General features: G+C 46.1%; 1 long non-coding RNA gene across 1 annotated transcript in view; it reads right to left on the bottom strand.

Moving 5' to 3' along the window:
• Nucleotides 1–20,636, bottom strand: part of LOC129711849 (uncharacterized) — a 37,542-nt gene extending 16,906 nt beyond the window's left edge. The window contains exon 1 of the long non-coding RNA XR_008725932.1: nt 19,960–20,636. This is a non-coding gene — a long non-coding RNA (uncharacterized LOC129711849). The remainder of the gene's footprint in view (nt 1–19,959) is intronic.
• Between the last annotated feature and the right edge of the window lie 5,491 nt (nt 20,637–26,127).

The raw sequence follows: 26,127 nt of genomic DNA, 5'->3' as shown, positions 1-26,127 counted from the left end.
TTCAATCGCCGGAGCCGTATGGAGTTGTGCGGAGCTGGTCCTGACATCGCGCGGGGCTCCGAAAAACTGACACTGTTCAAAAATTCCACGCGGCAACGGCCTGCCGGCCCGCAGCCGCATTGAGGCTGTACGCAGCGCCTCGACGGGCATGCGCAGCGTCTCAACGCCGTACACAGCGTCTTGACGTCGTACACAGTGTCTTGACGGCGTACGCCTTCGCTCGAACTTCACGTCAACTCGTACGGGATCATTCGACCTCCGCGCGGCCCCCGCTTCCGGTTTGGTCGCGCTCGCCACATGCAGGCGCATGCTCGTGGGACAGGCCCTTTAGGACGTGAAAGTGGGACCGGCCCTATAGTAAGTGCTTACCTGACGTTTGCCGCTTGTACTCCGGAAGGCGCGCAACCTCCCTGTACTGCACAACACTACCAACTACCTCAGCAACTATGATCTACAATGGGCTGTGTTCTGGCTCCACTACAGACTTCAGTTTTGCATTATTTTATGTTCATTTTTTTTGCCAAAAATAAGTTATCAATTATTTACAATATTATTTAGTGTACGAATAAAATATCAAAATAAAACCCACCACCATAATACAAGACAAACAAATATACTGAATAAACTACCATACAACTATATTACAATCCTTATTGAGGATGCATTCAACCCCCCCGCGGTGCCCAGCGATCCCTCTCAAGTTTTGTATTATAGAGGTCTGGTTACCCAGAATTGCTTTAGACTTTATACTTTAGATCAGTGGTTCTTAACCTGGGGGTCATTTGGGGCTTTATTGGGGGTCATGAAGGGGACACTAATAACATATAAATTTGTTGAGCCCATGTTTAGGAACCTACCAAAGGTACATAGCACACACACTATTTTGTTCACGTATGCGCATACTGGTGCCAAAAAGGTTAAGAACCGCTGCTTTAGATGTACAGCGTGGAAACAGGCCCTTCATCCCACTGAGTCCGCAACGGCCAGCAATCGCCCCGAACACTATCCTACACACACTAAGGGCAATTTTACAACTTACCAAAGACAATTAACCTACAAACCTACACATCATTGGAGTTGGAGGAAACCCGAGCACCCGGAGATAACCCACGCGGTCACGGGGAGGACGTACAAACTCCGTACGGACAGCATCCGTAGTCTGGATCGAACCCGGATCCCTGGAGCTGTACGGCTGCAACTACTGCTGCACCTCTGTGATGCCCTTTGCTGATTATTAACATACTGTAGTATTAATGATTGTGTATTTATTTGTATGTTGTGCGTTGATGGGCCTGTTAAAGATGTAGCAAGTGAGAATTTCATTGTTCTGTTGCAAATAGAAACATAGAAACATAGAAATTAGGTGCAGGAGTAGGCCATTCGGCCCTTCGAGCCTGCACCGCCATTCAATATGATCATGGCTGATCATCCAACTCAGTATCCCGTACCTGCCTTCTCTCCATACCCCCTGATCCCCTTAGCCACAAGGGCCACATCTAACTCCCTCTTAAATATAGCCAATGAACTGGCCTCAACTACCCTCTGTGGCAGAGAGTTCCAGAGATTCACCACTCTCTGTGTGAAAAGAGTTCTTCTCATCTCGGTTTTAAAGGATTTCCCCCTTATCCTTAAGCTGTGACCATTGTCCTGGACTTCCCTAACATCGGGAACAATCTTCCTGCATCTAGCCTGTCCAACCCCTTAAGAATTTTGTAAGTTTCTATAAGATCCCCTCTCAATCTCCTAAATTCTAGAGAGTATAAACCAAGTCTATCCAGTCTTTCTTTATAAGACAGTCCTGACATCCCAGGAATCAGTCTGGTGAACCGTCTCTGCACTCCCTCTATGGCAATAATGTCCTTCCTCAGATTTGGAGACCAAAACTGTACGCAATACTCCAGGTGTGGTCTCACCCAGACCCTGTACAACTGCAGTTACAATTGACATTTAAACACTGATGGATTTTGATATCCATGTATCAATTTAAATGCCTCTTGAACACCACTACCACAAATATTTCCACCACCACCCCTGGAAGCACGTCCCAGGCACCCACCACTCTCTGTGTTATAAATAAACTTGGCCTGCACATCTCCTTTAAACTTTGCCCCTTTCACTTTGAAGCTAAATCTTCTAGTCTTTGACATTTCCTCCCTGGGAAAATGTTTCTGTCTGTCTGCTCGATCCATGCCTCTCATAAGTTTAAATACTTCAATCAGGTCTCCCCTCAGCCTCCAAAGCTCCAGAAAAAAATCCAATACAAGTTTGTCCAAACTCTGCTTACCGTTAATCCCATCTAATGCAGGCAGCATCCTGGTAAGCCTCTCATGGCTTGAGAAAGCATCTCACAGCCATGTCTCAAGAGCTATTTTGGAGTTGGGGAGAGCAGTAAGTCACCACGACTCATTCCCTCCCCCATGTTGAAGAAAATAAATGGTTTTCCTTCTTAGGTAAATGGGGCGGCGCAGAGAGGCAGCGGTAGAGTTGCCGCCTCACAGAGCCGGAGACCCGGGTTCGATCATGACTACGGGTGCTGTCTGTACGGAGTTTGCACGTTCTCAACGTGACCCGCATGGGTTTTCTCCCAGATCTTCGGTTTCCTTCCACACTCCAAAGACGTGCAGGTTTGTAGGTTAATTGGCCAGGTATAATGTAAATTGTCCCCTAGTGTGTGTAGGGTAGTGTTAAGGGCTGTCCCACATGGGGGGGTTTTCAGCAACCGCCGGTGTCATTGAAAGATTTTGAACATTTCAAAATCCTTCGGCGACAAAATAAATGTTGCGACACTTGAGGAGACACAGCGCACGGGTCAATACATCGGCACGTCGCCGCTTCACCGCCGCATCACACCGCGACTTGTTCGGTGACCTGATACGGCAGTCGCCGAAAAAATCGGCAAGTAGGACAGGCCCTTTAGTGTGCAGGGATCGCTGGTCGGTGTGGACTCGGTGGGCCGAACGGCCTGTTTCCACACTGTATCTCTAAACTAAACTAAACTAAACTAAACTAACAGCCCAAAATGCATTTTCATATCCAACAAAGGTCCCACTCTTTGGAACAGTTAGTGGGAAGGGAACCAACTTGGCAGGAATTGAAATAATGTGTGCAGTTTGCGGCTTATTTCACTCCCTCCCTGGATGTCTCATCTTTTTATTTGTTTCTCGGTTTTATGCTCGTGGGCAGCTCTCGTTGTTTAAAACTGACTGAGGCAGATTGGCAAAGATAGTGAGGGTGAGATCAGCCACTCTGCGCCATGGCTAGTGTTAGCGTCAATGTGGAATAGCAGATGCCTTTGTATCACGGTCTGTTTGGTTCACCGTGTTCCTGTGAAAGAAGAACTCAATCTTATGATGTCTTTCATGTCACCAGTCCCACTGTTTGTTCTCTCGGCATTGAACTTGGTATTGTCATTGCCAAACGGTCTGCCAAATGTCCAGTGTGTGACATGTTTGTGCTTCACAACCATTTTACCAAGCAACATGTGGCTGTGTTATTGTGGGAAAAGAAAGAAGGGCTCTCTGGTCAATACTGGAAAATTAAATAAAAAAAGTTCTGGGAAGACAATGGTTTTGGCAACATCTTTGTGAAAAGAAACAGAGTCGTTTTATCTCCTTCCAAAGATCCTGTCTGACTTGCTGTGTGTTTCCAGCACTTATTTCAGATTTTCGGTATCTTCAGGGTTTTATTTTTAGCTTACAGGTCTAGTCAGGTTTGGTGGATCTATAACTTTCATTTTGGACTTTAGACTTAAGACACATTACGAAAACAGGCCCTTTGGCCCACCAAGTCTACGCCGACCACTGATCACCCCGTAAACTAGCACTGTCTACATACTAGGGGCAATTTACAATTTTACTGAAGACAATTAACCTACAAACAAACTATTAAAAAACAAAAAGAAGGTAAATAAAAGGCAAAACGGGGAGGAAAAGATGAAATATAAAAGTAAGCTAGCCAATAATATAAAAGAGGATAGCAAGCGTTTTACTGACGCCAATTAACCTACAAACCTGCACGGCTTTGGAGTGCGTGAGGAAACCGGAGCCCCGGGAGAAAGCCCACGCGATCACAGGGTGAACATGCAAACTCCGTACAGACAGCACCTGTCGTGAGGATCGAACCCGGGTCTCTGACGCTGTAAGGCAGCAACTCTATCGCTGCGCCATCGTGCCGCCCCTAAATCTGATTGTGGATCTACTACATAGAAACATAGACATAGAAAATAGGTGCAGGTGGAGGCCATTCGGCCCTTCGAGCCAGCACCGCCATTCATTGTGATCATGGCTGATCGTCCCCCAATCAATAACCCGTGCCTGCCTTCTCCCCATATCCCTTGACTCCACTAGCCCCTGGAGCTCTATCTAACTCTCTCTTAAATCCACCCAGTGATTTGGCCTCCACTGCCCTCTGTGGTAGGGAATTCCACAAATTCACAACACTCTGGGTGAAAACATTTTTTCTCACCGTGCCTCTCTCCCCACAGACACAGCCTTAACTGCTGGGAATTCCTGCCATTTGTTTATGATTGTGGTGGATTTCAGTGATGTTTGTCAGAAGACGAGGTTAGAGCAAAGGCACGGTTGTGCTTACAGTTTCTCTGTGCAGGGTGGAACTTTGCACTTGCAATGATGTGTTACTCCAGCAGAGGGCACACCACACGGTTCATGACAGTGATTTATATTCATAATTTTAATGCTGTGATGAATGGCAAGGATTTTTGGAAACATCTAACCTAATGACCAATGGCTTTTATTTTCCACTGCTATATCTCTTAATATTCAAACAGCAATGAAACTTAGGAAGATCAGAGTGTTCTCAGGGAAACACAATTGCATAACTACAGAATAAACATGTTCACCAGGGTTTATTCAGGGAACTGCTGTTGTTTAAAGAGATCGTCCTGGAATGGTACAGCTTATCACTTGGTCCCTATAGGCCACATGGGGATATATTCCATGAAATTTAATAGAAGCAGTTTTAAGGATATACAATTGTGAAAATGTCCATTTGTATTTAAATGTGTGGGGATCTTTTTCTAATTAAAATTGTCGGTTCATAAAGCTCTTCTAATCAAATTGTGACAGCAATCTGGATTTGATTTAAAGTACTTTAGAGCGAGGAACAGATAGATTATCTGTACGGGACTTGCATGTTCTCCCCGTGACCTGCGTGGGTTTTCTCCAGGTGCTCCGGTTTCCTCCCACACCCCCAAGATGTACAGGTTTGTAGGCTAATTGGCTTGGTAAAATTGTAAGTGTGAGTGTATGGGGGTCGCTGGTCAGCGCGGACTCAGTGGGACCAAGGGCCTGTTTCTGTGCTGTATCTCCAAACTAAACTAAACTAAAAGCACAGGCCGTGAACAGGCCCTTCGTCCCGTGACATTGAACATGATGCCAAAGGAAACTAATCACTTCTGTCCGTGTGTGATTCACATCCCTCCATTATCTGCACATTCAAGAAGGCTCACCAGCGTCTCTTCTTCCTGAGGAGACTGAAGAAGGTCCATCTGTCTCCTCAGATTCTGGTGAACTTCTACCGCTGCACCATCGAGAGCATCCTTACCAACTGCATCACAGTATGGTATGGCAACTGCTCTGTCTCCGACCGGAAAGCACTGCAGAGGGTGGTGAAAATTGCCCAACGCATCACCGGTTCCTCGCTCCCCTCCATTGAGTCTGTTCAAAGCAAGCGTTGTCTGCGGAGAGCGCTCAGCATCGCCAAGGACTGCTCTCACCCCAACCACGGACTGTTTACCCTCCTACCATCCGGGAGGCGCTACAGGTCTCTCCGTTGCCGGACCAGCAGGTCCAGGAACAGCTTCTTCCCTGCGGCTGTTACACTACTCAACACTGTACCCCCCCCCCCCCCCCCGGACACTCCTCCCACCAGGAAAAAAATACTATCACTGTATGCACATAAATGGATTTATTTATTGCTCATATCTATGTCGCTCTTCCAGGGAGATGCTAACTGCATTTCGTTGGCTCTGTACTGTACACTGACAATGACAATAAAGTTGAATCTGAATCTGATTCCTGCACGCATCCAAAAGCCCCTTAAAGACCGCTGTAGCATCCAGTACCATTACCACCTCTGTGTACCACAAGCCTGCTACACTGTGTAACAAACTTGCCCTGCAAATCTCCTTCAAATGTCCCCCCTCTCGTCTGAAAGCAGGACCCTCTCGTGTTTGATATTTCCACACTGTGAAAAAGCTTCTGACTGTGTACCCTAGTTATGTCTTTTATAATTTTATAAACTTCTGTCAGTTCTCTCCTCATCTTCCGACGCTCCAGAGAAAACAATATAAGTCTATCCAATCTCTCCTTGCAGCTAACACCCTGTAATCAGTAGCCTTGCAACATACGTTCAGGAACCTGAGCTAATGCTGACACACTAAATGGAAGACACAAAGTGCTGGAGTAACTCAGCGGGTCAGGCAACATCTCTGGAGAACATGGACAGGCCACGTTTTGGGTTGAGACCCTTGTTTACAATAGTCTGAAGAAGGATCCCGACCTGGAACGTCACTTGTCCATGTTTTTCAGAGAAGCTTCCTGACCTGCTGAGTTACTCCAGCACTTTGTGTTTTTACTTCTAACCCAGCATCTGCAGTTGCTTGTGTCTACATGAAAGGGAAGATTGTCAATGGTGGTGTGCTCGGAAAATAGTGATGCAGTTGATGAAACCTGTGCACCTGTGTGGCAGAGATGTGGGCACTGGCTCAAACCATGGTTTATCAGGAGTGCTGCTGGGCAGAATGATGAGAGATGATCTTCTTATTCTTTAGCAGAACCTAGCGATCAGGCATGACTTCTTCACCTGATCCACCCTGTTACGACAAATGCAATCAGCCTGGCGTGCACAAACAGAAGATCAAACAGAACAAGTTGTCTTACAACTTTAGGCAGTGCCCGCCATACGCAAGAAGAAGAAGGAGCGGCCTGACTTGCCTTCAATGAGTAAGATGAGACCACCTTCTTTGGAAGGACTACAGTGCTTCAAGGTTGGCACGGAGACGCAGCCGGTAACTCCAGCATTTTGTATCCTTTTTTGTTAACAGCCTTTTGTTATTTTCTTTGCATCGGTTACTGGACTTTTCCAAGTTTGCTTTATTAACCCGACGGGTTCATTATAGGGTGGCACAGCAGTAGAGTTGTTGCCTTACAGCACATACAGCACCAGCGACCCACGTTCGATCCCGACTACGGGTGCTGTTTGTGCAAAGTTTGTACGTTATCCCCGTGGGTTTTCTCCGAGATCTCCAGTTTCCTCCCCATGCCCCAAAGACGCACAGGTCTGCAGGTTAATTGGCTTGGTCTAAATGTAGATTGTCCCTAGTGTGTTTGTACAGGGTTAATGTGCAGGGTTCCCTGGTTGGCATGGACTCGATGGGCCGAAGGGCCAGTATCTCTATCTCCGCACTGTATCTCTAAAACCAAAACTAAACTTAAAACCTTTTTCTTGGCAAATTTGTAAGCCATTCCGTGTAGGTTATATTCTGAATTATTGCCTATGTTGCCCAGTGTACATGACACAAATTATTATTCTCTGTCAGACTAGTTAGCATCACACAATGGCACTGCAGTAGTTAAGTAACAAACGCTAGTTAAGTAACACTGATACCTTTGACATCAGTCACCTAGTCCTGCCTTTGAACGCCACCACAGCTGAAATGGAATTTAAATCTGGTAAATGATGTGGAATATATTCATGCCACAGCTTGGTCTGGCCGCGTTTGGAGTATTGCGTGCAGTTCTGTCCTCCACATTACAGGAAGGATGTGGAGGCTTTGGAGAGGGTACAGAGAAGGTTTACTTGGATTAGTGAAAGGAGAGTTTGGATAAAATCAGATCGTTTTCTCGGGGAACGTCGGAGAATGAGGATGAGATGATAGGAGTTTATAAAATTACGGGAGGAATAGGCAGGGTGATCAGTCAGAAAATTTTCCCCAGGGTGGAAATATTAAAGACGAGAGGGCATAAGTTTAAGGTTCGAAGGGGAAAGTTTAGAAAGATACGCAAGACACATTTTTAACAGTCAGTGGTGGGTGCCTGGAACGAGCTGCCAGGGGTGGTGGTGAAGGCAGATACGATAGTGATGTTTAAGAGGCTTTTAGCTGGGATGGCATGGATATGCAGGGAATTGGGGGACATGGATCACATGCGGGCAGAGGAATTGCTTTACTTTGGCATGGCTGTGTGCGGTCCTGTGCTTTGTTCCATTCCTAATGATGGGGCGTGAGTGGTGAGCAGGTTTTACTTTCAACCTCTGCTAATGAGGGAAACATAGAGACATAGAAAATAGGTGCTGGAGTAGGCCATTCGGCCCTTCGAGCCAGCCCCGTCACTCAATATGATCATGGCTGATCGTCCAAAATCAGTGCCCCGTTCCTGCTTTCCCCCCCCCCACATCCCTCGATTCCATTAGCGTTAAGAGCTCCTCTCACTTGGAAAAGGGCAGACGGGGCAGCAATGCGCTCGTCTGGCTTTCTCCCCAAGTTTCAACATTCGCAACAGAGCAGCTTTGAACAACCGACGAACAAATACATATTTGAGAGGCAGCATTATTCAGGCAAATCTGAAACAAAATTAAACTTCAAACAGAGTTTCCCATCAGTTGGGAATGAATGTCAGGAATTTCCTGGTGTGGTTTTGTAAGGGAAGGAACAGCACATAGTATTCTTTGTGAAGTAATAGATGACTTCATGGGACATGTAAAGCATATTGCAACACTTTAGACGTTCTGACAAGGTGCAGCCGGCAGTGAGACGAATGCCAGACCCACTTAGCCCAGCCCACTGTCCCGGCTCATTGCTAATGTTCCCGTCCCCTGCACTGCTCTCCATCCACCTGCACTAAGCTCATCCAGATGTGGAGGGGCCACAGCAAACCGAGCCTTTGTATGTGCCAGCCACTCCGTATGGTACGCAGTGCTGGAGCAACTCAGCGGGTCAGCCAGCATCTCCGGAGATCGTGGATGGGTGACCCGCTGAGTTCGGGTCGAGACCCTTCTTCAGACTTGACACCAAGTGCTGGAGTAACTCAGTGGGTCAGGCAGCATCTCTGGAGAACATGGATAGGTGACGTTTCAAACATTCTGAAGAAGGTCGGTCGGACTGAAGAAGGGTCCCAAACCAGAACGTTCTCCAGAGATGCTGCCTGACCGGCTGAGGTACTCCAGCACTTGGTGTCCTTTTCGTGTAAACCTGCATCTGCAGTTCCTTTCTGCATCACATACGGCAGGGTGAGCTTCAGAGCTGAGGGCCTCAGGAGTCAGGGTGATAAAAGTCTATGGAACTGTTTTAAAATGTCCTTCATTCAAAACTCATTCAAAAATGTATTTAAACATTGTGAAACCCAACATGCTGGAGCAACTCAGCAGGTAAGCCGGCATCTGTAGAAGGAATGGACGGGCAACCTTTCAGTCCATGACACTTCTTCAGAGTGAAGAACTGGCCCGAAATGTTGCTCGTCAATTCCCTCCACAGATGCTGCCCAACCCACCGAGTAACTCCAGCAGTTTGTGCTTTGCTCAAGATCCCAGCATCTGCTGTTCCTTCTGTGCACAATCCATATCCCTCCATTCCCTGCATATCCGTGTGTCTATCCGAAACTCTCTTAAACGCCACTATCGTATCTGTCTCCGCCACCATCCCCGGCAGCGCGTTCCAGGCACTCGCCACCCTCTGTGTAAAATAACTTGCCCCGCACATCTGCCCCCCCTCCACCGCTCCCCATCCCCCACTCCCCTTCCCCTTCCCCTCTCCCTCTCCCCTTCCCCTCCACCTCCCATTTCCCCCACCCCCCCTGTCCCCCTCCCCACCTCCCTCCCCCCCCCCTCCTCCTCACCCCCCCCCTACCCCCCATGTGTGTGGGGGGTGGTTAATGTGTGTGTGATGCCGCAGCCCCCTCTGCAACCGCGCGTTGAGGGGATAGGACCCAACGGGTCCCCTTGGTCTAGTCTCTGTCCCATCTCACCTTAAAGCTATGCCCTCTAGTATTTGATTTTCCCATCCTGGGAAAAAGGCTCTGACTGTCTATCCTATCTATGCCTGTCATAATTTTATATATTTTTTATTTGGACTCACCACATCCTCCGACGTTCCAAAGATAACAATCTCTCCAACCTCCCCCTGTAGCTAATGCCCCGTAATCCCGGCATCATTCCAGTAAACCTCCTCGGCACCTTTTCCAAAGGCTCCACATCCTTCCTGTAATGGGAGGACCAGCACGCAATACTCCAAATGTGGCCTGACCAAAGTTGTGCAAAGCTGCATCATGGCTTCCTGACTCTGATATTCAACGCCCCGAGAAACTTCAGCCTGTCATAACAAGTTGAAATGTACCAGCTGAAAATCACCAGTGTCTCTTTCACACTCCATTTATACTGACTGGGTTCAATGAAAAATATTACAAAACCACTGAATAAAACATGAAACTAGTGCAATTAATGCGTGTTGGCTGTTAATACGAGTAAATTACAACATTTCAGAAAATTTGCCAGCCAAATGTGACACCCTTTTTGTCGGTTTCACCTCTAGCCTTTCTCACTTACTCCACCCATCTGCCAAGCAAAACCCTGGCATCTGTATCCACCCATCACTTGCCAGGCTTTTTCTGTGGAATTCTCTGCCTCAGAGGTCGGTGGAAACTGGTTTTCTGGATGCTTTCAAGGTAGGGCTCTTAAAAATAGCGTAGTCAGGGGATATGGGGAGAAGGCAGGAACGGGGTACTGATTGGGGATGATCACATTGAATGGCGGTGCCGGCTCGAGTGGCCGAATGGCCTACTCCTGCACCTATTGCCTATTGTCTATTGTCTGTTGTCACACCCCCACCTCTTGTTTCCAGCTTCACCGCACCACTGAAGTCCAGAGAGTGGTTACAAGTGCTGGCGTAACTCAGCTGGACAGCCAGCATCTCTGGCGTACAGGGAACCTGCCTGACTGGCCGGCCGGCATAACCGGCAGGTGAGCTGGAGACGTCGGACGTGAGGGGCAAGGGGCCGGTAGGTGGGTGAACCAGGGGTGATGTCTCCAGCGCCTTCAAGGTCGGCCCCCGGGACACAAGGATGGCCAGGCGAGGAGAGGAGAGGAGAGGAGAGGAGAGAGGCGTCGGTGGGTGGGAACGGCTCCAGTACATCGAGCTCGCTGGCCGACAGGACTTTGGATTCTGAATAACGGCGCCAAAAATGGCGGCGCTCGCATGCGTAAACGTCCAAACAGAATTTCACCGTGCAGTTACACGTGTGAGAAATAAACCTCCATTCATTGAAATTGAAACCAGTGACGTTTCAGGTCGGGGCCCTTGTTCAGACTGATTTTGGTGGGGGTTGGGGGATAAAGGTGGGAGGAGAAGGAATAAAACCTGGCGAGTGATGGGTGGATACTGGGGGGGGGGGGGGGGGGTGGTTCCGACAGACAGATGTGGACAAAGGCTAGATATGAAAGGATAGAAGAGGCGTGCATTGTAAAATGCAGAGACTGCTGGGTCAGCAGAGGTTTTGACGGCAGACGTCTGGCATGTGATGGGTGACAGAGTGACAGAACAGGTAGAGCCGTTACCCACAGCGCCAGAGATCCGGTTTGGATCCTGACCTTGGTAAATTGCTCCTAATGTACAGGAAGTGGATGCGAAAGTGGGATAAACTCTTTTGTTTTTTGTACAAACATCCAAAAATTCTGGTATGAAATATTTGATATTTTTTCAAAATTAATCAAAATAAAACTGGTACCAAAACCAGAATGGATTATCTTCGGAATATCGGAAGGTAACCCTGAACTAAACGTGTTTCAGAAGAATTTATTTAATTACGGACTAATAATGGGAAAAAAGCTTATACTTAAATTCTGGAAAAATGCGCCCACACCAACAATAAAAATGTGGATATCAAATATGTTTGAAACATTACATCTGGAAGAGATGAGATTCCTCTTAGCAGGTAAAGCAGACCAATTCCAAAAGACGTGGTCTATGTTTCTGGACCTATCTGGATATGAGGTGCAATAGTAATTTAAATAAACAAATAAATAAATAAGTGGTATCAGGACCTGGTAATGGGAGGTAAAACAACAAAAACCGACTTGGTTGGTAGTCCACCTTTCTGCGGAGTTTAATGTTATAATAGAGCGATTGTTCCTATTTTCTTTTTCTTTCTTTTCTAGGATCTACTTTCTCACTTTACTTCCTTCTCTAACTTCTTTTCTAAGGGGCTTTCTTTTCCCAACACTCTTGCACTTCACGACTCTCGCGCACTTTCTTTACTTTCCTTAGTTCTACCTTTTTCTTAAAGCTCAAAAAAAATGAAGCGGTACAAAAAATGTATTAAGATACATGTGTTGTGTAGTATTGTAATTTACCGTACTTCTAATAAAAAATTTAAAAAAATTTTTAAAAAAAAGAAAGTGGGATAACGTAGAACTAGTGTGAACAGGAGATCGATGGCCGGCATGCACTCAGTGGGCCAAAGGGCCCGTTTCCATGATGTATCTCTAAACAAAACTAAACTAAACTAACCTACATTAAACTGAATTAAACCAAGCGAGCTCCAACATCACTCAGGAAGCTCCACAGGCATTTGGCACATTGGCCTTCATCAGTCAGAGAGCATCGAGTGTAGAAGTTGGGAGGTCATGTTACAGTTGTATAAGGCGTTGTTGAGGCCACATTCAGTGCATTGTGCTCAGTTCAGTTTTGGGCACCATGTTAGCGAAAGGATTTTGTCAAGCTGGGAAGTGTGCGGAGAAGATTTACGTATCTGTTGCCAGGTCTCGAGGGTCCGAGCTATAGGGAGAGGCTGTGCAGTCTATTCCATGAAGCATAGGAGGATGAGGGGTGATCTTATAGAGATGTACAAAATCATGGGTGGAATAGAAACAGAAAATAGGTGCAGGAGTAGGCCATTCGGCCCTTCAAGTCTGCACCGCCATTCAATATGATCATCCAACTCAGTATCCTGTACCTGTGGGGGAGGACCGCAGTCTAGGGTCCTTCTGCTGCTGCACGGTATGGTGGAGACGCCCCTCAAAATAAGGGAAGGGATTCCACGCCAGTGGCCACATGAGTGGCAAGGGTGGGGGACAAATTTGAAATTTGAACAATGTACATAGACTGTATTGAACAATTTATAAACCCTCCAAAAATGGCGGATGAATTTTTTGCACGGTTCATGTATTGTGTATATTTATTAGCTGAATAAAGTCTATATTGAAATTAAAAAAAAAAAAAAAGATACAATAGTGACATTTGAGAGACTTTTGCACGGACACATGGCTATGCAGGGATAGAGGGATACGGATTTTTAGTGCAGGTAGATAAGGGTTAGTGTTGGCATTATGTTCGGTACAGACATTGTGGGCCGAAGGCCTGTTCCTGTGCTGTACTGTTCCTATGTTCTTTGTTAATCTCCTACTCCTTAATGCCATCTGTAGTCATACAAAGTGGCCCTTCTGCCCACTGGGTCTATGCTGTCCATCAAGCACACATTTACACCATTCCATGTCACTGTCATCCACCCTCCCACCATCGCACGCTACTATTTGACATTTCCATCCTGGGTCAAAAGGCTCTGGCCGTCTATCCCATTGGATCTATGGCTGCTCCCAACGGAGCAATCACTGGAGTCCCTTTCCTCTTTTATTTATTTTCCCTGTAACTTATTCTCCCTGTGAGGGAGGTTAAAGGTCCTTAAGGACCACTGCAAGGATGGGATTCCCTCATTATTATATATCTCCTCTCAAACTCCAGCAGCCCAAGAGAGAACAATCTAACCTCTCCCTGGATGTAGAAGAGCCCTGTCGCACAAATCTGGGGAACGGCATGGGTGTTATGTCTGGCATCCTGGGCAATATTCACCCCAACCTCAGTTTTCCTACCAGCCCTCATCTATTGAGTATCAGATTGCTCAGTGCGGGATGCTGGCAAAATTGAATGAGTTGCCACACTACATACATCGCAACAGTGCCCGTCTCGTTGGCTCTATTATACATTCTGAAGGAGAAGAGACACGCACTTTGGAAAAAGTGCAAATTATTACTTTCCTTCTCCTCGTCTTCAGGAACTCAATTCACCGAATTCACCTGGTACCCACAAGCAAGTGAAGGAATATTCCCTCCAAGTCCAGCTTGTTAACAGGCAACTGAACCATCCTCTCACCAAAGGTACACAAAAATGCTGGAGAAACTCAGCGGGTGCAGCAGCATCTATGGATCCATAGATGCTTCTGCACCTGCTGTGTTTCTCCAGCGTTTTTGTCTACCTTCGATTTGCCAGCATCTGCAGTTCCTTCTTAAACACATCAGAAATAGGAGTCTATTCCACCGTTCAATACCGTTGATGGGGTCTTGGCCTTCTTGCTTCACGCAGTCCTGTGGTTTAACACCGCATACTTTAGCTCTGAATTACTTCAATGTCCCAGTATCCATAGCTTTCCTGGGTGGAATATTCCTTAAACACATCCTCTCACCAACCAGAGAGCAGTCCTGTCCTCCCATCTACCTCATTGGAGACCCTTACACCATCTTTAATTGGACTTTACTGGACTTAATCTTGCACTAAGTGTTATTTCCTTTAGTCTGCATCTGTACACAGTGGACGGCCTGATTGTGATCATGTATAATCTTTCCGCTGACTCGATAGCACGCTGCAAAAAGCCTTTCACTGTACCTCGGTACACATGACAATAGTAAAGTAAACTAAACTAAACTATGATAACATTATAGAGGCACAGATGGGGTAGACAGTGAGAACTTTTTCTCCGGGATGAAAATATAAAATTCTTGTACGGTCTGGAATTTAGAAGGATAAGAGGGGATCTTATTGAAACATGTAAGATTATTTAGGGTTTCGACATGCTAGACGAAAGAAACATGTTCCCAATGTTGGGGGAATCCAGAACCAGTTTAAAAATAAGGGGTAAGCCATTTAGAACGGAGATGAGGAAAAATGTTTTCACACAGAGGGTTGTGAATCTGTGGAATTCTCTGCCTCAGAAGGCAGTGGAGGCCAATTCTTTGGATGCTTTCAAGAGAGAGTTGGATAGAACTCTTAAAGACAGCGGAGTCAGGAGATATGGGGAAAAGGCAGGAACGGGGTACTGAGTGTGGACCATCAGCCTTGATCACAGTGAATGGCGGTGCTGGCTCGAAGGGACGAATGGCCTACTCCTGCACCTATTGTCTATTGTCTAAAGAGGGCATAGCTTTAAGTTACGAGGGGCAAAATTTAAAGGGGATGTGCGGGGCAAGTTTTTTTACACAGTGGATGGTGTGCATGGTTGGTGCTATCGAATTAACCTGATGGCAATTATCTGACCAGAAAGATAACAATTCTCTGCAGGGGAAAGGCCAGGGTGTGCTTGGATACAGACGGAATGTGTAGACAGGAACTGCAGATGCTGGTTTAAACCGAAGATAGACACAAAAAAAGCTGGAGTAACTCAGCGTCTCTGGAGAAAAGGAATAGGTGACTCGTCTATACCCCTTGCTTCCCTTTCCACTGACTCTCAGTCTGAAGGACGGTCTCGACCTGAAACGTCACCTAGTCCTTTTCTCCAGAGATGCTGCCTGACCTGCTGAGTTACTCCAGCTTTTTGTGTCTATCTTCAGTGTGTGGGTACAAGCATTTGTATAAGTGCAGCCATCCTAATCTGAGGAAAGACATTCTTGCCAAAGAGGGAGTACAGAGAAGGTTCACCAGACTGATTCCTGGGATGTCAGGACTTTCATATGAAGAAAGACTGGATAGATTCGGCTTGTACTTGCTAGAATTTAGAAGATCTTATAGAAACTTACAAAATTCTTAAGGGGTTGGACAGGCTAGATGCAGGAAGATTGTTCCCGATGTTGGGGAAGTCCTGAACAAGGGGTCACAGTTTAAGGATAAGGGGGAAATCTTTTAGGACCGAGGTGAGAAAAACATTTTTCACACAGAGAGTGGGGAATCTGTGGAATTCTCTGCCATAGAAGGTAGTTGAGGCCAGTTCATTGGCTATATTTAAGAGGGAGTTAGATGTGGCCCTTGTGTCTAAAGGGATCAGGGGGTATGGAGAGAAGGCAGGTACAGGATACTGAGTTGGATGATCAGCCATGATCATATTGAATGGCGGTGCAGGCTCGAAGGGGCGAATGGCCTACTCATGAACCTATTTTCTATGTTTCTATGTTTCTATGTAGGAAGAGGTCAACTTGTGCTGGGATGTGAGGTTTAGCACGCGTTTGGGTCCATGGACTCGAGGGGTCAGCGTGTGGCTGAATTTTTGTCTGCACTGGAAGGGGTTATGTACTGGCTGGAAATATGTACAGTGTGCATAAGGGCAAGATCAATGTGTGCTGCAATCATGTGTGTGTAGGAGAAACGTCACTATGTGCATGGATCTAAGTAGGTTGTAGAGCGTGACTTGCTCATCTGTGTCCCAACCAAACTCATCTCCAAACTCCTGGACCCAGGAGTCAGCACACCACTCTGCCACACGGTGGCGCAGCGGTAGAGTTGCTGCCTTTCAGCGCTAGAGAACTGGGTTCGATCCTGACTACGGGTCCTGACTGGATGGAGTTTGTACGTTATCCCATTAACCGCGTGGGTTTTCCCTGGGTGCTCCGGTTTCCTCCATCACTCCAAAGACGTACAGGTTTGTAGGTTAACTGACTTCAGTAAAAATTATAAATTGTCCCTAGGGTGTAGGATAATGCTAGTGTACCGGGTGATTGCTGGTCGGGCGCAGACTCGGTGGGCCAAAGAGCCTGTTTGCACATTGTATCTCTAAACTAAACTTAAACTAAACTAAACTAAACTAAACTAAACTAAACTAAACTAAACTAAACTAAACTAAACTAAACTAAACTAAACTGGATCTTTGATAACTTAGATCTTTAGATAACTTTATCTTGGGTCTCACTTCATTCATAAGATCACTTGTTAGCCAGCTTGTTGTACAATAAGCCAATACCAATCCCATTAAAGGCGAGCATCAGCTGGCATGTGGATGTGCAGGAGGAATGTCAGTGTGTCTGGATACACGCATGTCAATTACATTTCAGTTGGAGGCGTTATTTTAGACTTTGGAGATACAGCGAGGAAACAGGCCCTTCAGCCCACAGAGTCTGTGCCGACCCGTGATCCCCGTACACTAGCTCTATCCTACACACTAGGGACAATTTATACTCGCAGTCGCTGCCTGAAAAAGGCTGGCAGCATCATTAAGGACCCACATCATCCTGGCCACACATTCATCACCCCGCTACCTTCAGGTAGAAGGTACAGGAGCCTGAAGACTGCAATGACCAGGTTCAGGAATAGCTACTTCCCCACAGCCATCAGGTTATTAAACTTGGCTCGGACAAAACTCTGAACATTAATAACCCATTATCTGTTATTTGCACTTTATCAGTTTATTTATACATGTGTGTATATATTTATATAATGGTATATGAACACACTGATCTGTTCTGTAGTCATGCCTACTATGTTTTGTTGTGCTGAAGCAAAGCACGAATTTCATTGTCCTATCAGGGACACATGACAATAAACTCTCTTGAATCTTGAATCTTGAATCTTAATCTTTACCGAAGCCAACTGTGTGTCTTTGGAGTGTGGGAGGAAACCGGAGCACCTGGTGGAACCCCACGTGATCGCAGGGAGAACATACAAACTCCATCTATAAACAGCATCCAAAGTCAGGATGGAACGCGGGTCTGTGGCATTGTAAGGCAGCAACTCTAGTGCCGCCCGAATCTGCTTGCATTGTAATCTCAGAGTTTCAGTGAAGGTCAAGTATTTTTAGACGAGGTCTGGTGGATTTACACCACATGCAGTGTTGAACTGCAAACTGTGCGAGGTCACCCCTCTGGGGACTCCCACTGCTCCGGGAAGGCTCCTGCTCCTGGATTACTCACTCTGCTGGCACTGACACTGCTTGTACCTTCTCTAAACAGCTAGCGTTGTACAAAGCTGCCCTGCAGAAAAAGTGACCAGCACTGAAGCACAGAACGGAAGCTCTACCTGAGCAGACACAAGAACTGAAGCTGGAACCGAAGCTTCAGTAACGAGTTGATCTACAGGAGGCACTGCCTCAAAAAGGCAGCCGGCATCATCATCAGAGACCCACACCACCCCTTGCCACACTCTCATTTCACTGCTGCCATCGGGGACAAGATATAGAAACGTGAAAACTGTAACGTCCAAGTTCAGGAGCAGCTTCTTCCCTACAAACATCAGGCTATTAAACAGCACAACCTCTGAATTATATAGACTTGGGGACATTATTTTTGACTTTGCACTTTTATTGTTTATTTATTTGTCTGGTTTTATATATAGACATTGAACTTTTTTTTGTTTATTTATTACATGTTTTACACAGTACTGTGTCTACATATCTATCGTGCTGCCTCATTGTTCTGTTTCGGCCCGTATGACAATAAAACAACTCTTGATTCTTGTCTCTTGACCAGTACTGAAGCATTTAACTGAAGCTACACCCAAGCTGACACAAGAACTGAAGCATAGAACTAGTTGATCAGCACTGAAGCATATAAGCATGTGGCTGAGAGAGATATGGACCAAACGCGGGCAAATGGGACTAGATCAGATGGGGCACCTTGGTTGGCATGGACGAGTTAGGCCGAAGGGCCTGTGCCCGTGCTATGACTCTGTTGGGCAACAGCGTTGTGAATTGGTTCACTATTTAACACTTAGATATCTAAGAGCAGAAAGTGCAGTTGCTGGAATAAGAATCATTTGTTATGACATCTGATCATTTCTACATGTACAATTAAAATGTTGCAGTGAAAATTTTAAATGCAATAACATTTCTATATGTACAGTTCCCCAGAGTAGGGGCATCGGGAATCGGAGGACATATGTTTAAGGTGAGGTGGGGGAAAGATTTAATAGGAACCTGAAGGGTAACTATTTTACACAAAGGATGGTGGCTGTATGGAACGAGCTGCCGGAGGAGGTAGTGGAGGCAGGTACTATCTCAATGTTTAAGAAACATTTAGGTACATGGATAGGATAGGTTTAGAGGGACATGGGTCAAACGCAGGCAGGTGGGACTAGTGTAGATGGGACATGTTAGCCATTGAGGGCAAGTTGGGCCGAAGGGTCTGTTCCCACGCTGTACGACTGACTCTAAGACTCTCTCTATGACTCTAAAATTCCAAGCTATGAAATGCAGCTGCCCAATATTTTTAAATAAGGTGAACCATTAATAATTTAAAACAACAGACAGTTCTCAATACGAAATAAGGTTCAATAAATACAGTAACCGTTAAAGATCGGTAGGATAATTGAAATGATTTCATTCGAAACAATGTTATCAGTATTCAGTTGTCTGATGTTTCACAAACCAATGCAGTCTTCAAAGAATCTTCCCAAAACGTTCTCATATTCCCTGCTGTTCACCAGAGCTGGGTAAATATTGTCACTATTTAAATCCTTCAAGTCTTGCACAAATTATTACCTTATCTCCCTGCAAATCTCAACAAATATGAACCTTATTAAATTAGTTGGACAAGCATCCGCAAGCATCTCAATTTGCTGCCTTTGCCCCAAGATTTATAGGCTTCCAGTTCCTCATTGTCTGAATTTGAACAATCTTACCCAGGAGTTGGTCTGTGAATCATTAAATGTTCAAAATGTTTCGATGGTCCCGTCTTAAAAATCCATTATACCAGTTCTATAAAAAGCTCTGCTTGTCGAACAGCATCCTTTGTGCGTCTCTGAGTCTCTCTCTCTTTCTCTCAGGTGTTCCTTTCAAAAGCATGTCTGCTACCCACCAGTCATCAGTAATCACAGAAATGAGCAGATAAGAAATCTGCCGGGGTTTTTAATTCTTGATTATTTTTTTGTGGTAGTATTAGTATTAAAATTCACTAAGAATTCACCAAGACACATTTCAACGTAGGAGTGGCTGAAAGATTGCCAATTCAGCTGGGATGCATACCAAACAAAGAATAGCTTACCTACTAAATGCTGGAATCCTTCACCGTTGGACTTATGGCTTTGTGAGATGATAAGTTTGGCAAAACGTTCCACTGCCCTGATATTATTCTGGAGCAAATTGTCAGTCCAGGGTGAGAATAGCGTTTGTATTCGCAGCGGTGTGCCTGGCTTATTAAAGTAAAACTTTACAGCCTAATGCTTTCTTATATCTGTATCTCCTGGGACTTCAGAATGGACGGGCACATAAAGCAAAACACATGTCAAGTGTTTGAACAGTTCTCAGGTATTCCTTCATACGACAACAAAAAAACCCCGAAATGCCAGAAACGGCAATAAAAGGGAAAACCAGACCCTGGGGAATATGATCACAAAATAAAAGAATATACAAACGCAGGAAGAATGTAACCCTTTCAGTGCTGGCTGTTTTTAGGATTTCAACTGGTGGAGCCGCTGCATCCCAGCGCTGGAGACCCGGGTTCGATACTGACTTCAGGGGTGCCTGGGGTTATGAGGAGAGGCGGGAGGATGGGCTTGAGATGGGAAGATGGGTTGGCCATGATTGAATGGTGGAGTAGACTTGATGGGCCGAATGGCTCCTTGAACTTATGAACTTGTGAACCTCGGATGCTGTCTGTGTGGAGTTTGAACGCATTCTCCGTGACCGCGTAGGTTTTCGGTTCAGCCAGTTTAGTTTATTGTCGTGTGTCCCGAGGCGCGGTGAAAAGCTTTTTGTCGCGTGCTAACCAGTCAGCAGAAAGGCTGGACATGTCTCCACGTTTTCTCGACGTTCCTCCGGTTTCCTTCCGCATCCCAAAGACGTGCGGGATTTGAAGGTTAATTGGCCCTCTGTAAATTGCACATAGTGTGTAGGGAGTGGTGCAAAAATGGGATAGCACACAGCTAATGTGAATGGGTGATCGATGGTCAGCATGGACTCGTAGGGCCAAAGGGCCTGATGTCCATGCTGTACTTTTCAACCAAGAGTGTGAAATAATATTAAGAATCAGTTTTGCTTCATATTTCATCATGCATGGATGATTTGCCACAGGCCACTGTGCAGGCCAGGTATTTGGGTATATTTAAAACAAGGATTGACAGGTTCTTGATTAGTGCGGGTGTCAAAGGTTATGGGGAGAAGGCAGGAGAATGAGGTTGGGAGGGAAAGGTAGATCAGATATGATTGAATGGCGGAGTAGACTTGATGGGCCGAATGGCCTAATTCTGTTCCTACGACTTGTAGAAAAGATGAGATTTCTAATTGCTGTTGTAGATTTCAGTTGATTTGGATGACGTTAATGTTCAGGAGAGGCTGACTGTGTAAGTGGAGTCTTTTTCAAACGTTGCCCGTCTCACTCTAAAGCTATGCCCTCTATTATTTGATGTTTCCATCCAAGGACAAAGGTTGTGACTCTCTACCCTATCTATCCCTCTCATCGTTTTATGCAGTTAGCACCACATCAGTCTCAAAGTAGGGTGGGTTTTGGCAGTGGGATGGGGGGAGTGGAGAATGATGGCAAGTGTGAAAGGAGCAGTGTAATTCAAGTCAGGCTAAAGGGCCTGTCCCACTTTCACGACCTAATTCACGACCTCTACCGAGTTTGCAGTTGACTCATACTCGCAGCATGGTCGTCACGAGGTTGGGGCGTTTTTTCTAACCTGATGAAAAATGTCCACGAGTAAAAAAGGTTGTGAAAGTGGGACAGGCCCTTAAGCCACGAGAGTTCCTTAAGGTAAAATCTCTGAGCTGATCCTCATATTGCTACCAAATGTGATTCCATATTCATCTTGGATAGGATTTAAGTCTGGTTTGTCGGAGATCAAGTTTACAAAGTGCCCTGGTGGTCCACTTAACAGGTTGAGAATGTGAAAGGCAGCACGATGGCACAGCAGTAGAGTTGCTCTCCCCCATTTTAAGACCTCTTTCATGGTTTAGTTAAAACCCACCTCCTTGACCAAGCTTCCAATCATAGAACATAGACAGTACAGCACAGAAACAGGTTCTTCATCCCATAATGTCCATGTAGAAAGTGATGCAATGATAACCTCATCTCCAGTGCCTCCATATGGTCCATATCTCTCCATTCTTGGCCTATCCACGTACCTTATATTTGAGGTCACATTTTGTCTGATCCTGCCCCTATACCTGCGATATTTGTTGCAATTTAAATGTCTTCTCCGTAGATTGTCACCTTGTCGTGGTGGAGAAGCTTGTGTGTGGTCCTGAGATCCTGAGAGTGATGCCGTCTGGAGCTATGCTCCTGGTAGGGCCACCCATGGCGGTAAGTTCGAGGGGGAGGTCTCTGACAAAGAGCAATCCAACCAAGACCTCAACGGTGGAACAGGCGGAGGACGATGGCTGACCTTAGTGGAGCGTCACAACGGCTGGGAAGGCGGATGAAGGCTGCAGCAGAAAAGGGTCTCCGGTCGTCTTGGACTCCATGCCACTGGATCCTGACCCAGATCTGTCAAGGACCGTGGGGTGGCTGTCTGTGCACCAGTCTCCCCACGTTAAACAAAGTCATGCACTGGCGTCCTCCATGAGAGGACAGTCATACTTGTTTTGAGTGATCGCCGATTAAATTATATATATATATGTATATAGTTCCTGCCTGGCAACAGGAGAGGATGGCAGTTTTGTGATGAACTGTACATTGTACAATTAACCACCGCAAATATTAAACTACTAACACACTTTAGACTTTAGAGATACAGCACGGAAACAGGCCCTTCGGCCCACCGAGTCCCTGCCGACCAACGACCACCCCATTCGCTAGCACTATCCTGAACACATTAGAGACAATGTACAGATTTACCGAAGCCAATTAACCTACAAACCTGTAAGGCTTTGGAGTGTGGGAGGGACCCGGAGCACCCGGGGAAAACCCACGCAGTCAAAGGGCGAGCATGCAAACTCCACACACCCACAGCACCCGTTGTCAAGATCGAAACAGGGTCTCTGGCGCTGTAAGGCAGCAACTCTACCGCTGCACCAACCATGCCACCCAATGTACCAGAAGGGAAAATGTTCAAACTAGACGTCTTCATTGATAATAATAAGAATCCAACACTCCGAATGCATTGCAATACACATTAACCCTTTTGAGTGTAAACTATCTGCTAGGAATGCAGGGGTGTGGAGTAAGTGAAGGCAAAGGGGATTAGTTCAACTTGGCATCATGTTTGATGTGAACATTGTGGACCAAAGGGCCCATTCCTGTTCTCTTTTATATGTTCTTGGAAGGTGCACATTTTTTCACCTCCAGCTGGCATCCAGCTCCAACCTGGCATCTCAAGTGGTTTAATTTAGAGTTGCAGCATCGATGGAGCCAACTCCCTCTGTGCCCACTGTGGCTGTGGGTGGCACCCCCTGGTGGACGGGCAAGGAGTGGGATGTGGCCTCCAAGGAAGGCGATGGCTGGAGGCCTACAGCATAAAAGCTTAATTGAACCATTGAACTGAATCCATGCCGGCCATCGATCACCCGCTCACACTAGTTCTATGTTATCCCACTTTCCCATCCACTGCCCACCCACCAAGGGCCAGTTTACACAAGGGCCAATTAACCTCCAATCCCACGTACCATTGAGATGTGGGACGAAACTGGAGCACCCGGAGGAAACGCATGCAGTCACAGCGAGAACCTGCAAACTCCACATAGACAGCGGCTGAGGTCAGGATCGAACCCGGGTCTCTGGCGCTGTGAGGCAGCAGCTCCACCAGCTGCGCCACCGTGCCGGCCTGTATCTGTTGAAAAGTTTGATATCGGTCACTGTTCGACCAAAGTGTCGAAGACAATTCTCTCCCACACCAGATCATGCAGGAATCCATTGATGGGTAGGAAGGAACTGCAGATGTTGGTTTATACGAAAATAGACACAAAGTGCTGGAGTAACTCGACGGGTCAGGCAGCATCCGTGGAGAAAAATGATGGGTGACGCATCGGGTCGGTTCCCTTCTTCCTGTGAAGGCTGGGTCTATGAAAGGGAAGTGTGTTGTGAATGCTCAGTATTCTGTCACTGCTAATGTTTACCGATGTGTCCTGAACTCTTTCGTTTCACCTCCCAAGGAAGCGGAGGTTTGCCTGACATCAACCAATTCTGCACGCAAATGAAAAGCTGCCGGCATTCGAAACACATGTAGGATTAAATATAACTTTTGTTTCAATGCGCAGCCTGTCAAACTGTTGCTTAGAACAGCATTTCTCTTATGCCCCTGTCTTTCGCTCTATAGTTGAGCAGGAGGTTTAATAGGAACCTCACAATGCCTCTTCTTGCTATTAGCAGCAGGTATGGTTAACTTTCAGAGAGTTCCTCCCGTCTGTGAAGAAATTGGAAATCCCGATGTTTAGTGCAGCTTTTAAGAAAAAAACGATCAACGTTGCCTTAATAAGCACCAAACATCTGTATTGAAAATCCACCCAGACCTCTCTGTGACTCTGTGTCCCTGCAGAATCCTGTAGCTGGCCAATATGTAATCCAGAAGCCGGGGCAATATAAAATCCAGATAGGTTCTGTTCCATCCACAGTGGGACACGCCATCCATCAGGGTTAAAAGGAAACACAAGTCTGGCTCTAGGCTGGAGCCCAGAACATGATTATGAGTGAGTGGTTTGTGGTCCAGTCCTGAAAGTCATTTGATTCCTCGACCAATTAGGCAGGTGGCAGCCCAGGGGCAAGGCCTGCTGGTAATAGCTGTGGTTCGCCCAAAGCAAAATACTGCAGATGCTGAAAACCTGAAAGAAAACAGCAACTGCTGCGTATTGTTTTACACTCCAACAACTCTGCTCCTGTATTCATCCTGTTGTCGTTTGTTAAAACGGGAGCTGTCTTCCAGCCACTGGTTTTCTTTACTTTAGACTTTGAAGATACAGCGCAGAAACAAGCCCTTCGGCCCAACGCCGACCGGCTATCCCCTTACGCTCATACTATCCTGCACACATTAGGGATAGTTTGTACAGGATTGTGTTCACCACGTTTGTTCATTCCTGAGCGTTCGAGTTGCCATACCAGACCATGATATAACCAGTCAATATGCCCTCTACTGTACCCCTTAGTAGAAGTTCAGGAGAGTCCTCTCTGACATAATAAACTCAGCAATCTTCGCAGGAAGTAGAGGCGTTGATGGGGTTCTTTATAATTTTCTCCATGTATTTTATTTATATTTGCATCAGTGGAAATGGACAGTTGCTTCGGGTCGGGACATTCATTGTGACCAACCGTCCAGTCTAGATGAAAGGTCTCGACCCAAAACGTCCACTATCCACCAGCTCCACAGATGCAGTCGAAGAATCTCGAGGCTCCAGACTGCATTTAAAAAGGTGTCAAGTTGAAATACTAAAACACCTGTTCGCAGCCCTGCTTGGCAGGTGTAAGGTGCTCCTAGCAACAAATGATCTGTGGTGCGGGGATAAACGTCATGGAGACCAGGTAGGAAATCTGAGCCAAAGACAAACTCAGGTCAAAGGTGATTTTACGAAATGGGAGAACAGGCTGGAAGGGCAGAATGGCTTCACCCTGCTAACACAGAATATACATCGTAGGTCAAAAGGCCTGTTTTCATGCAGAATAACCGTATGTTATCACCATCCTGGCCACTCCTTCATAAGTTTCTGTAAACTTGCTACATCTTGGCAAGCTGGTCCATCCTTCTGGAGTTTAGAAGGGTGAGAGGGAATCTTATAGAAACATATAAAATTCTTACGGGATTGGTCAGGCTAGATGTGGGAAAAAATGTTCTCGATGTTGGGGGAGTCCAGAACCAGGGGTCACAGTCTAAGAATAAGTGGTAGGCCATTTAGGACTGAGATGAGGAAAAACATTTTCAATCAGAGAGTTGTGAATCTGTAGAATTCTCTGCCACAGAAGGCCAAGTCACTGGATGCTTTCAAGAGAGAGCTAGATTTAACTCTTAGGGCTAATGGAATTGAGGGAAAAAGCAGGAACGGGGTACTGATTTTGGATGATCCGCCCTGATCATATTGAATGGCGGTGCTGGCTCGAAGGGCCGAATGGCCTACTACTGCACCTATTTTCTATGTTTCTATATTTCCTCGTGTTCCCGCCCATTCACAGCTTTATACGCGGGAGGCTAAGATGACATGAGGTGATATTTCTACAAAAGAATTGAAGGTAAACTGCAACCCAATGGAAAATGTCAACTAATAATTACTGGTGAAGGCAAAGCCAAAA

The sequence above is a fragment of the Leucoraja erinacea genome, chromosome 31 (assembly GCF_028641065.1).
Source record: "Leucoraja erinacea ecotype New England chromosome 31, Leri_hhj_1, whole genome shotgun sequence".
Lineage (NCBI taxonomy): Eukaryota > Metazoa > Chordata > Chondrichthyes > Rajiformes > Rajidae > Leucoraja > Leucoraja erinaceus.
Note: the sequence above shows the minus strand (reverse complement) of the source record. Positions and strands in the feature narration are given on the sequence as shown.